This window comes from Trematomus bernacchii, unplaced genomic scaffold (genome assembly GCF_902827165.1).
Source record: "Trematomus bernacchii unplaced genomic scaffold, fTreBer1.1, whole genome shotgun sequence".
In the NCBI taxonomy this organism is placed as follows: Eukaryota; Metazoa; Chordata; class Actinopteri; order Perciformes; family Nototheniidae; genus Trematomus; species Trematomus bernacchii.
The window spans coordinates 4,248,073-4,262,003 of record NW_022987656.1 but is presented as its reverse complement, the minus strand read 5'-3'; positions in this window follow the sequence as shown (position 1 = coordinate 4,262,003).

Below are 13,931 nucleotides of genomic sequence, written 5' to 3'. Positions count from 1 at the left end.
AGAGCCTGGTGGAAACTGTCATGTTTGCAGTAGCCTCCGGTAGCGAGACCCCTGTGAAGACCCCGGTGGAAACTGTCATGTTTGCAGTAGCCTCCGGTAGCGAGACCCCTGTGAAGAGCCCGGTGGAAACTGTCATGTTTGCAGTAGCCTCCGGTAGCGAGACCCCTGTGAAGACCCCGGTGGAAACTGTCATGTTTGCAGTAGCCTCCGGTAGCGAGACCCCTGTGAAGAGCCCGGTGGAAACTGTCATGTTTGCAGTAGCCTCCGGTAGCGAGACCCCTGTGAAGACCCCGGTGGAAACTGTCATGTTTGCAGTAGCCTCCGGTAGCGAGACCCCTGTGAAGACCCCGGTGGAAACTGTCATGTTTGCAGTAGCCTCCGGTAGCGAGACCCCTGTGAAGACCCCGGTGGAAACTGTCATGTTTGCAGTAGCCTCCGGTAGCGAGACCCCTGTATGCCGGAAGACCCGTGCCTCTAAGCTGGCTAATGACTTGCCCTCTCCCTCAAATTACTGGTCCACTGGGTATGGACGGGGGAATACCATGCGTGAAATCACGTTGCCTAGAAGCATGGAGGCGTACCTTCAGACATACTTGGATCATTGTTTGGGTGTCGCTCCGACAGTAAAACAGAAAGACAATGTTGTGTCGAAGATCAGCCGGATAAAGAACTTCATAGTATACATGGCCCATGGTGTTAACCGCCTGTCAGACTGGCTGTTCCTAAGAAACATGAAGATGATCCATGGCTGGAGGGAGTATATTGTAAAGCCGGGCCGGGCAGTCACAACATCAGAGTTCTTCCTGAAGAATGTGCACCAGTTCATGGGGTACATGTCTGAGTCAAAGCCCCGGGGGTGCAGGCTCACCCAGTCTGATATGACCCACATAATGAGAGAGGTGAAAGCCAACATGAAACACTTGAATAAGGCAGTCACTCTACATCAGTTTAAGGTGAAGAGGAACAAACTGGATCGTCTGCCGAGCCAGGCGGAGCTTCTCGCCGCCATGGCGGCCGCTGAGAAGCGCATCCCGGAGCTCCTCGACCTGATGGCCGGCACGCCGACCTCAACCACCCAGAAGCTTCTCTATGGCTATCTCACCCTCCATTGGAGCCTCCTGTATGGCCACCGTACGGGCGTGTACGCAAACATGAAAAACAGTGAGGCAGCCATAAGGGGAACTGCTGAGGGCTACATCATCCATGTGCAGGATCACAAGACGGCCAAGACATATGGCGAAGCACAGCTGGCGCTTACAGTAGAGGAGTTTAGCTGGGTCATGCGGTGGATGGGGATTAAAGAGGCATTGCTGGGTCCTCAGAATGAATTCTTCCTTTTCACAAGGGGGAATCGGGCCTCCAAGAACCTGAACGCTCACTTGAAGAGGGCATGGGCTGATGCTGGGCTAGAAACAGCCGTCACCTTCACAATCCTGCGCACTGTCCTGGCTGACAATATCAAGCATCACCAAGATCCAGAAAGCCGGTCGATTCTCGCCAGGTTTATGTGTCACGACGTAACCACGGCGGACCGGTTCTACGCGAATGCGCCAGGAATAAAGGAGGCATTGAGAATCCGCTCCATGTTCAGGGCGTCATCAGATGCGGCAGCAGCTGCATCATCATCAGAAGGATGTCTACCGCTGTCAGATGGGGAGACCTCCGAAGAGGGCTGCTATAACAGTACTGCTTCTTCGTCTTCACCTGATGGGTCATTGGAGCGGCAGCAGCAGCGGAAGCGGGAGGGAAAGAGGCCAATGAAGTCGGGACCGGGGCTGGTTGACACTCCTGATGATGGGGCAGGGGCCGTGGACTCAACCTGTTTGCCCTGGTGCACCGTAAGAATTAGACGCCTAATTTGGTCCCCTGAATCCCGCTAAACATTGTGAATATGTATACCGTGTATATAATTATTATTATAATCCTGTGTATACATTTTGTAAATAGTACAATATCTCCAGGGCGCATAACTGCACTTTACAAGCCAGGGAAGGTGCCAGAATCCTGGGCATACATTTTGTTAATAGTGCAAGACCTCCAGGGCGCATAACTGCACTTTACAAGCCAGGGAAGGTGCCAGAATCCTGGGCATACATTTTGTTAATAGTGCAACACCTCCAGGGCGCATAACTGCACTTTAAAACGTAGGGTAAAAAATGTAGTAGTACTGTTATAGCAGCAGTACTGCTACGTGTAAATAGTTGATGTTTTAGGCTGTGTGTACTGTGGTTTTTGTTCAAATAAAAAAAAAAAAAAAAAAACAATAACCTTGATAGTTACCAGGGGCAGATAAAGTGCCACAAAATCCACCCCCTCTAGGGTCACCAGGGGCACGAGAATACCCTCCACAGAAGGGGTGGTGGTGCCGTGAAGAAGGCCGAATATGGATGCTGATGGGCGGACATAGAAGCACCATAAAAACCACCCCCCTTGTAGAGTCACCAGGGGCACGAGAATACCCTCCACAGAAAGGGTGGTGGTGCCGTGAAGAAGGCCGAATATGGATGCTGATGGGCGGACATAGAAGCACCACAAAATCCACCCCCTTTAGGGTCACCAGGGGCACGAGGTTCTGGTGGGTGTGAATACCTGTGTTTAGTCCGTGGGGGAGTGCTTAACTGTGGGGGCCCGGGGACTCAGGGTGTGCAAGGTTATGGAGGTCCCACTGTTAGGGGGCCAAGCTGGAGGTAATTAGTCCGTCCTTGGGGCTCTGTGAGCGGGCAAAGTGGGGTGATTTCCCCCTGGTCTCTCCTGGAGGTGTGAAATAAACAGAGTCCCACTGTTAGGGAGTGCTGCTGGAGGTCTCTAGTCCGTCTTTCGGTGCTCTGTGAGCGGGCAAAAAGAGGTGATTTCCCCCTGGTCTCTCCTGGAGGTGTGAAATAAACAGAGTCCCACTGTTAGGGAGTGCTGCTGGAGGTCTCTAGTCCGTCCTTGGGGGCTCTGTGAGCGGGCAGAGATAGGTGATTTTCCCGGTCTCCGCCCTGGAGGTGTGAAATAACCAGAGTCCCACTGTTAGGGACTTCTGCTGGAGGTCTCTAGTCCGTCCTTGGGGGCTCTGTGAGCGGGCAGAGATAGGTGATTTTCCCGGTCTCCGCCCTGGAGGTGTGAAGTAACCAGAGTCCCACTGTTAGGGACTTCTGCTGGAGGTCTCCTGCATTTAAACAGATTCACCAGTTTATAACGTTACTTTAGCCCTGATCAGAGCCCTGTTTTCTGGGTAAGACAGCGAGGTGCTGTACCCTGGGTCTCTGGCTCTCTGAGACCCTGCTAAAAGCAGTGACTCTGCTGCCTGCATTTAAACAGATTCACCAGTTTATAACGTTACTTTAGCCCTGATCAGAGCCCTGTTTTCTGGGTAAGACAGCAAGGTGCTGTACCCTGGGTCTCTGGCTCTCTGAGACCCTGCTAAAAGCAGTGACTCTGCTGCCTGCATTTAAACAGATTCACCAGTTTCTAACAAGACTTTAGCCCTGATCAGAGCCCTGTTCTCAAATCGTATTTTCAGAATCTGACCCTCTGCCGTAACTCCGCTCCCCGAGGTCCTAGAGACTCGGCGATGGTACCATTGGATGCGGGGTACGTGGAAATGGGGGGGTACAGAAAGGCCTGAACCAAACAGAGCTTGTTATCAAAAGTTATGGATTAGTAGCAAGATTTCACAATGTAGCTCTCCAGGGTGCTGAAGGTCATTAGTCCGACAGCCGGTGGCTGAAACCCGAGTAAATGTGTTTAACTTCCCACAGTAAATGGGACCCATGGGACCCTCCCCGAGACCCCCGATGCGTCCCCCTATTTTAGAAACCTGAGGAAATATGTTTAACCCACCACAGTAAATGTGCATTGGCATATACAGCCGGTGGCTCTATATTATATGCGGAGAGGGATCTGGGGGCTAAATATTGGTAAGCCCCCGAGCACCCACTTCCCACATATTCCCTTGGAATATGTGGGAAGTGCTACATTTTGAAAATATCAGAATACCTCCATGGCGCATAACTGCACTTTACAAGCCAGGGAAGAGGCCAGAATCCTGGGTATACATTTTGTAAATAGTGCAATACCTCCAAGGCGCATAACTGCACTTTACAAGCCAGGGAAGATGCCTGAATCCTGGGGTAAACATTGTTTAATTGTTTAAGTGTTTTTAAATGTATGGAACAGTGTTTTGTCTCTTTCAAAACTCTCCCGTCATTGGCCGGATACATGGGGACGATTTTATATTCACTATGACCGTTACTATTCCAGTGAGACGAAGTACGTCCGGTGACGGGAGTGATCCCATGTTAATTTTGTCCGAAAACCAGAGCATTCCCTTATCCACACAGGTTGCTGACGCCAAAGGGGGACCCGAGAAACACGAGGCCAACACAGCAGAGTTCGTCTGGCTGAAAGCCATCAGGCCTAAGTGACTCAACCCCAGGTTTTCCGGCCCCTACCGAGTGACCCAAAGGACCTCCCATGCCGTCCGCCTAGAAGGAAAGGGAGACAACTGGTACCACTGGAGCCAGTGTGCGGTCGGGAAAAACACCTGCAAGGACCCTAGACGACATCAGGACAGATCTGGCCCTCGTCAAGGCAGTCGACCCAGAAGGCGTCATCAGCGGACCGGAGGAGGAGGATCGGGAGGACATCTCTCCAGCAGTCGACACAGGAGGCGCCATCAGCGGACCGGAGGAGGAGGATCGGGAGGACATCTCTCCAGCATCGACCCGGAAGCCGCCATCAGCGGGCCGGAGGAGGAGGATCGGGACATCTCTCCAGCATCGACCCGGAGGCCGCCATCAGCGGGCCGGAGGAGGACAATCCGGACACATCTCTCTAGCAGGCAGCCCAGAAGCCGCCGTCAGCGGGCTGGGGGGACAAAGACACGGCAAACCAAGACGGCATAGGGAACTCCACTTCCCGCTGAAAAAGGTTGAGAGAGCCGGTGTGGAACTTTGTTTAATAATCCATTTTTTAAGGAACTTTGTTTAATAATCCATTTTTTGAGGAACTTTCAACTTTATTTTTATATCCCATAATTTAAGGGATTTGTATTTTTTATTCTACAGAACTATGTGTTACCAAAAGAGGGAAAAGTTTAATAATGTCTTTTCTAATTTCTGTGGCTACTTTTATTGCCATTTTAGTGACATGTGGTTGTTGTTGTGTGCCTTGTATCCGCTCATTGTGTGTTAGACTCATCAGTTCCACCATTGAGGGAAAAGTTGCCCTTTCCCCTTCGTACCAAATGCCCTTGTTGGCTTATGCGTCGGAGGAGGAAGAGTACGATGACTCAGCTGACAAGGACGAACTTTTTAAACATATTTTATTCTCCCTCCACTGTCATAAGAAGTTGTTGTAGTGGACTGTTCCTAAAGGTTTAAAGTGCTCTAAATCCCAGCTTCTGATGGATTTATATAAATGTTGGGACAGACACAGTAGAAAAGAATGACAATGGTTATGTTCCAAATGCTATATGTTGATCTCGTGAGGTGAGATCAAAAGAGGGATTGAAGTAAACAGATATGGTTCTAAACTGTATTGAAGTAAACATGTATTATTTTGAATTGTATTTTAGTGAACATGTATTGTTTGAACTGTTTTAAGTAATCACATATATAGATATTGTATTCTCACTTACAACTCACTGACCCAGAGATCCTGTTACACACACATACACCTCCTTCCACTAGCACACACACACATATTTTTTCAAGGTTATTTCTGGGCATCATTATATCTGTGCACAATGTTTAATTGTCTGAGAAGGAATAGTTTATGTGAAATATTCCATGGGAAAGTAAGGGAGTGGATATCGGGGCAGAGATAAGATTGACTTTGCCCCTGTTGAACTTCAGAATCTCACGTTCTGGTCAGAACTCTGATTCGCTGTATTGGACCCGACCAGAAGTGAATCCAACCAGTAGAAACACCTGGGGGAGTGAGCAGATCACACAGCTCCTCCCCACGGACTCTCTAATTCGCTTCGGAGTAAAATGGGAAGGAAGAAGTGAACACATCTCCGCCCCAAAATATGAATATGAATACTGTTGTTTTTGCATGTAAAATGCTTCCTGTTTGCTGACTCGCTGGTCCCGATACCTGTATCCGCACCGCAGTAGAAACCTGAAGTCCGGAGTACTCTGTAAAACTTGTATACGTGTTTTGTTTCTTACCAGTAAACTCAGATAATTGTTATAACTTTCAATTCCGGTGTTTTCAATTCCTTTCTTTATTAAATAGAGATCAGCCTCATCTAACGAACGGCGCGTAGCGGAGGGGGGGCTCTCAGCCACCACCTAGGTGTTTTGCTACAACACTTATACGGAAAGGGTATTCCTTTAGGGAGAACACTTCTTGTTTGTGATTGGATAGAGCCAGCCAGAGAAGCACTGCTGTGATTGGTTGTTTTTGCTGCCAGTCAAGAAATGACGCTTCGTGATTGGTCAGCACCCGACAGTGCAACATGTCCCGAAACATCAGCCGTTAGCTGTTAGCACACAGAGCTCACAGCTCCTCATATCTGTTCAGAAACTGGACAAAAGTTAAACATGAACAAACCACAGACTGTCTATGTCATGGTGAATACAGTCACTGCTTTATTGATGTCTGTATGCCGTTGTTGTGAGTTTGGACGGAGCAGCTACAGGTTGGTTTATCCTGTTCGATCCGATCTCCATTCAGAAAACACGCATTTTAAAAGGTTTTTCGCCTGCTGTCTTGTCTGCACACTTGTCACAGCATTAATTCATGGTTTTTACTAACCGGTATCAGTATGTTGTTACTTCGGCATCATTTTGAAACGTGTATTACAATTAAATCACGGTAAAATATGTTCATTTTGTTGTAGTTGGTATCTACCAAAGTATTTGCATGGATATAAGCCCCGCCCCCTCTCCAGCGCGTCTTGTTTGAATGACAGGAGTAAACACAGCTGACAGCCGCGGTGAAACCTGAAACTCGAGCAATTAGAGCGATACGAATATTCGGGGCTTATATCCATGTAAATACTATGGTAGACTACAACAAAATGAACATATTTTACCGTGATTTAATTGTAATACAAGTTTCAAAATGATGCCGAAGTAACAACATACTGATACCAGTTAGTAAAAACCATGAATTAATGCTATGACAAGTCTGCAGACAAGACGGCAGGCGAAAAACCTTTTAAAATGCGTGTTTTCTGAATGGAGATTGGATCGATCAGGATAAACTAACCTGTAGCTGCTCCGTCCAAACTCACAACAACGTCATACAGACATAAATAAAGCAGCGACTGTATTCGCCATGACAGACAGTCTGTTTGTACATGTTTAACTTTTGTCCAGTTTCTGAACAGATATGAGGAGCTGTGAGCTCTGTGTGCTAACAGCTAATGTTTCGGGACATGCTGCGCTGTCGGGTGCTGACCAATCACGAAGTGTCATTTCTTGACTGGCAGCAAAAACAACCAATCACAGCAGTACTTCTCTGGCTGGCTCTGTCCAATCACATACAAGAAGTGTTCTCCCTAAAGGAATACCCTTTCCGTATAAGTTGAAATGCCGTGGTGTTTCCTGAAATGCTGTTTTGACTTGCACTTCAGGGCCACCGTAAAACAGTCTTCTTAGGGCTTTTTTTAAACAGGTGATCTGCCTTCCTGCCATAAGTCAAAAGACATGCAAGTAAGTTGAACACCAGAATCTACTAAATGTGTTTATCTTGCATAATGCTTGCTGGGATAGGCACCCCCCCCCCCACACAGAATTGATGGAATGGTTGTGTTGAATATCAATACAGATTTCGTGACGTTTACACGAACAGTCAGAAACAACATATTGCCGAGCACGTATTTTAGGCTATAAATTTAGCGCCAATTCCACGGGTGCTTTGAAACCCCCACAGGGAAATCAATTCATGCACTGCCTGCCAGTGGCGAGCCGTCAGGGCCCTCTAGGCCCTCTGTGAGGGCCTAAGATATTCCAAAAAATAATATTTAAAAACATTAAAAATATATATATTTTTTTTAAATATATATTTTTTTAATATTATTTTTGTTATATTTTTCATTAGTTTTACCGAAAAAAAACTTGATTTAATAAAATAACATTTCCAAATAAATAAATCCTTCGAATCTGCCTGTCTGTTTGAATGTGGGTTACATGAAAGAAGCTCATCTGGCCCTCTCTGCGATTCACAGAGGGCCCGCTATAGTAACTGAACGAGAGAGTAATGTCAAATGACAGTACAATTGACCAATCATATCTTCCCTCTAAATGGGTGGGTTTTATTATCGCGGACTAGATGACAAGTTCCGCCCGCTGTGAAACTTTTCTTGTTTCCATAGCAACAACAACTTCCTGTCAACAGCGTGAACTCGCCTTCAAAATAAAAGCATGCCAAATTACACTTAAGACATACAACTGCAACGAAAGTAACAAACACAATGCAATATCATTTTCAATGTCAAAGAACACAAATTGGGTTCACAGGTGTTGTTTTGTGTGGTAGAGGGTCGCTGTCAGTGATGCGTTTTGCACCCTGGGCCGTTGTTTTGATATTCCGCTGAAGTATACGCTATGACGTAATAACTCTTTTTTTTTCTTTTTTTCGAGGGAAGGGGTGGGGGTCAGAGGGCCTAGGTATAAAGCTCACGGCTCGCCACTGCTGCCTGCATAAATAAGCAGAATTTTACTGTGAGCTAAACCTGTGTTTATTACTTTCTCACCCTAAACGTTGCAATCGTAGCATTAAACGCATATATTATATTCAATCAGAGTAGTGATTATTAATTTTCCTTGTGAATAATGTAGTAAGTTACCATCCACATTATCTTAGTGGCAGTTTCATGAAATAACACTTTATTCTGACTTTACACATTTAGAATAGGGTACATTTTAAGCCTCAATCCAAATACATATTTTCCTTTGATTTTGAGCATGGTCCACTATCTCCCCCCTCCCCAAATCGAATAGATAAAAGAGAAAAAAAAGGATTGTGTAACTGTATCAAACTCTGTATCGGGGTTATTTTAACTGCAAGAGTACGAAACATGCACCAATACACATTTATAAGATCGGAACCTTACCTACATGACCTCTCCTCCTGCAGTTAAGTAAAAACAAATTCAAATTTGGATCTTGGATCTAAGCCAGAGTCCTGAAGCCTAACTGCTATAGGCCTACTGACCATGTAAAGAAATAAACATGTTTGGGGTACAAGAAACACACTGATCAAATTCAGCAATTGCAGAATGGCTCTGTGGAAAGACAGAACTGATATGACGAAACATCCGAAGAAGAACACCCAGGCATAAACAAAGAGAGGAAGTGAGAGTATCATAGAGAGTATACAAAAATAGGAGAGATAGCAACTGAGAAAAGAGGAGCATGTTGTTTATGTAGGATATTAGATGTGCCTCTCCATGCTGGGACAATCACAGCAACTGAGTAATACACACTCACACACAGTCTCCCTCTGAGTAACAACCAAATAAAGAGCGACAGAATGAATTGAGGCTACGAGTTTGAAATAAAACTCTGTCTGCATGCAAGGCTACAGAGATGGCATCTATTTGCTTTTACAAACAGTGGGCAAGGAGACTCAATTTCCAATCACTTACCCCTACTACTTCACAATTTCAAATAATAATACTGATGTTATATACAGTACCTTACTCTGAAAACTGAGAATGTTTTTTGCTACTTCGTGCAGTGTGGTGTCATTAGAAATACGTAGATATTCAGTACAAGTAGGAATTGTTACATTGACTTTCATTTTTCACTGTCTGCCTTTTAATTATTGTATTCGAAGAAAATGTGAAAAAAATCCACCTCAAGGGTCTGGCCACACAGGCTTGAAACAGCTACATGTTGTGTAAATATTAGGGTTGTGAACATGATTGCATAAACCATTGCAACTGTTACGTCCTGTTACGTGCTCCCCTCCTCGTGTTCTCTCTCCATATTAGAGATGGGCGAGTCCTGATTCATCCGGATCATTAACCCTGATCCTAGAAATGAGCTGGTCATGACGAGTCTCCCCTCTCCATTAACCCGAGTCCTTTGAGTCCCACACTTGGTGTGACGTACAAATTAAAACTATAAATTGCGTCTCTCGCTACTCTCTTTATAACATGTAAAATCACATTACAACGTACCCCAGTCCATCTGCCTAGCCTTTAGCAAGTAGGATAGCTGCCAGAAGTTATCGTTTGGCTCAGAGAAGGGGACGCGGATCAGTGAAACTTCCTGCAGACTCGTGGGGACTCAGAGGAGCCGACGGCTCCTAACCGTAATAGCATAGCAGATCCAGAGATCCATACTCGTCATGTGCACGAGCATAGCCCCTCCTCCAGCACCCGGCTCCCGCGGCTATATTATGCACGAGTCAACAGCAGACTCAGAGATTCGCAAATCCTGACTCACTGTGCAAAACATAGCAGACTCGTGCGGACTCAGAGCCGTAACCGTATAGCAGCAGATCCAGAGATCCAGCAGACTCGTCATCATGCACGATTCAACAGCAGACTCAGATTCGCTAAATCGCAAAATGACCCTTTTTTTTGTGATCAATATGTTTTATTAAAGCAAAAGACACCACTTTACACACATTTAACACCAGTATTGCAATGATTACGCAGTCCATGAGAAAATATGGGGGACATATGATTAGATATAATTATATGTTTAATAATAATAATTGTATAATTAAGACATTTTATATATTCTAACTGTTTTGCAATTTTCTATCATTTGTCATTGTTTGTTTCTTTTTGTGTGCTATGTTCAAAATAAACGTTTTGCCAAGTAAGATCCTTATTGGAAATGCAGCTATTACACGCAGGAGACTGTTGCACAACATGACAATTTTGTTAGAAGTCTACACTGAAACTTCATTTAGAGCCGGAAACATAATGGACTTAATCAAAATCGCGGGATCCGTGAATCCAGGTCAATGATCGAGAGAGACCAGTAGCCTACGAGTTAGTCAGCGGAACTTCACAGACTCAGATTCGCAAATCCTGACTCACTGTGCAAAACACAGCAGAGCAGACTCATGCGGACTCTGAGCCGTAACCATATAGCAGCAGATCCAGAGATCCAGCAGACTCGTCCTCATGCACGAGTCAACAGCAGACTCAGATTTGCCAAATCGCAAAATAACCCTTTTTTTTGTGATCAACATTTTTTATTAAAGCAAAATACACTGTGTAGTGGAGGTTAATATAACGTCAGTTTAATATGCTCCTGAAATGCAACACGTTTCGGTTTCACCGATGGGACTTCTACGGTCTTGGTGATGCTGACTCATATGACTCGTATGATCCGGATCTCTTCAATGACTGACTCAGAAGACCCTGAGTCCGTAAAAAGATCCGGATTTGCCATCTCTACTCCATATTGCAGGCACACCTAATCTGCCCCTGGCTCCGCCTCTGCCCATGTGTTCCCAACTCCGGCTAATCACGGGGATAAAAGGAAGGCTAGAGGAGAAGGATTTGCTCTCGGGGGCCATTCAAACCACTCCATTTACAACGTTATAGGTTGAAATGGGGGAAATGCCTCTTGAAAAAAGAAGGATGCAAATAGCAATAACTTACTGGGCAAATATAAAAGGACATAATAATAATAATAATCATCCAGTGCATAACGTACTAAAGATTTGTCAAGAGAGGGAAAAGCGACAAATTTTAAGTTTTGGTTGGACTATAGGAAATAGCAGAGATAAGCCCAACAGTGCCCCTCCCAGTCATACCGCCTTGGACGTTGCAGGAGACATATGTGGATTTTAGATTAGATAAGTTCTACAAACAAAGTAAAGGTCAATAATCATTTAGAAAAGAAGTACCCGGATTTTACAAAAGTATATACTGACTCGTCCAAAACAGACAATAATAAAGTGGGGATAGCATTTATCATTCCAGAATCTGGGCTATGAAAAGCGAGGGAGTTAGCGATGGTCTGGCTGTGTATACTGGGGAGCTTCCGGCTTTTCTTCTAGCTCTGAATTGGGTGGAAGGAGGTCGTATGAAGAAGGTGTTAATAGGATCTGACTCCAGCAGTGCATTGAAAAGCATGCAACAACTGCATTCAGAGACAAGACAAGATATAATACTGGAAATAGCAATAACATTACAAAGAATATCAAGAGCAGGAATAGTAATTTACTTCATATGGATCCCTGCGCACATTTGGGTGGAGGGAAATGAGTTGGCAGACAAGTATGCAAAGTTGGCAACAAGGAAAATACAAAGTAGTATGAATGTGAAATATAGTAAGGCTGAAATCAAAAGCAACCTCAAATCCGAACTCAAAAAGAAATGGCAGGAATAATGTGAGTTAAGGGCAGACATCTTCATAATATTAAAAAGAAAGTTGAGAAACAAGAGAAGTAAAAAAGAGGGCATCATTTCACAAAAAAATGCTTCACATATTTGGTACTCTACTAGTACTGTGCATCCTATTATGCCGTTTCTTTTTCACAAACAGGCCTTTTCACAAGTCCTTTGTAGTAGTGTTCTCTGTCTCCAGAGTACAGTACAATGTTGTAACACCTCACAGTTAAACAATTTAAGGATGCATTGCCCAGGATTAACAATGTGCAAATAACAACTACCATAGTGCAATGCCCATATAACTGCCAGACTGATTGTCACAATCCTAGTTTTCTGTCACAACTGAAATATTCTTTAGGTGATAGTAGGCTGATTTAGTAATTGTTTTAATGTGACTGTTGAAACTCAGGTCAGAGTCCATGACTACACCTAGATTTCTGGCTCTATCTGTTGTTTTGAACATTGCAGACTGAAGCTCAGCGCTAACTTTTATACGCTCTGCCTTGGCTCCAAAAACCATTACCTCAGTTTTATCTTTGTTTAATTGGAGAAAGTTCTGAAACATCCAGTCATTGATTTGTTCAATGCACTTACTCAGTGTTTGAATTGGAGCATCGTCTCCTGGTGAAATTGTTACGTAGATTTGTGTGTCATCCGCATAGTTATGGTAACTTATTTTGTTGTTTTTCATTATCTGAGCCAGTGGTAGCATGTAGATGCTAAAGAGAAGAGGCCCCAAGATGGAGCCTTGAGGTACCCCACATGTCATATTTGTCAACTCAGATGTGTATTTACCTATAGAAACAAAGTTCTTTCTGTCCTTTCAGTAGGATTCAAACCAATTTAGAACTGTTTCCGAAAGTCCCACCCAGTTTTCTAGTCGGTCTAGTAATATGTTGTGGTCAACAGTGTCAAACGCAGCACTGAGATCTAATAATACTAACACTGAAGTTCTGCCACTGTCTGTGTTTAAGTGGATGTCATTGAAGACCTTTATAAGAGCAGTCTCAGTGCTGTGGTTTGGACGAAAGCCTGACTGGAACACATCGAAACAGTTATTTAAATGCAGGTAATTACTCAACTGTTGAAAAACAACTTTTTCAATGATTTTACCTAGAAATGGCAGGTTTGATATGGGCCTGTAGTTGTTCATTACTGAAGCATCGAGATTATTATTTTTTAAGAGCGGTTTAATGACTGCTGTTTTTAGGGCCTGTGGAAAAACACGTGAGTAAAGAGACTTGTTTACTATGTGAAGTAGATCTGAGGCCATGCAATGAAAAACATCTTTGAAAAATCCTGTTGGAATAATATCAAGGCAGCAGGAGGAGGATTTCAGAAGTTGAATAATGTCCTCTAGGTTTTTATCATTAATCTGATGGAATTGTGTCATGGTGTTTGAATTGATATTAGGTGGACACAGGGACAACACATTTGCTGTACCTGATGCAGAGGCACTGACTGCTCATCTGATTTTCTGAATTTTGTCTGAAGAAGGAGGCAAAGTCATTGCAGGCCCTGGTGGATAGAAATTCAGAGGCTACTGACACTGGGGGGTTTGTCAGTCTGTCGACGGTAGCAAACAAGGCACGTGCGTTGTTTTTGTTTTTGGTAATGATGTCAGAGAAGA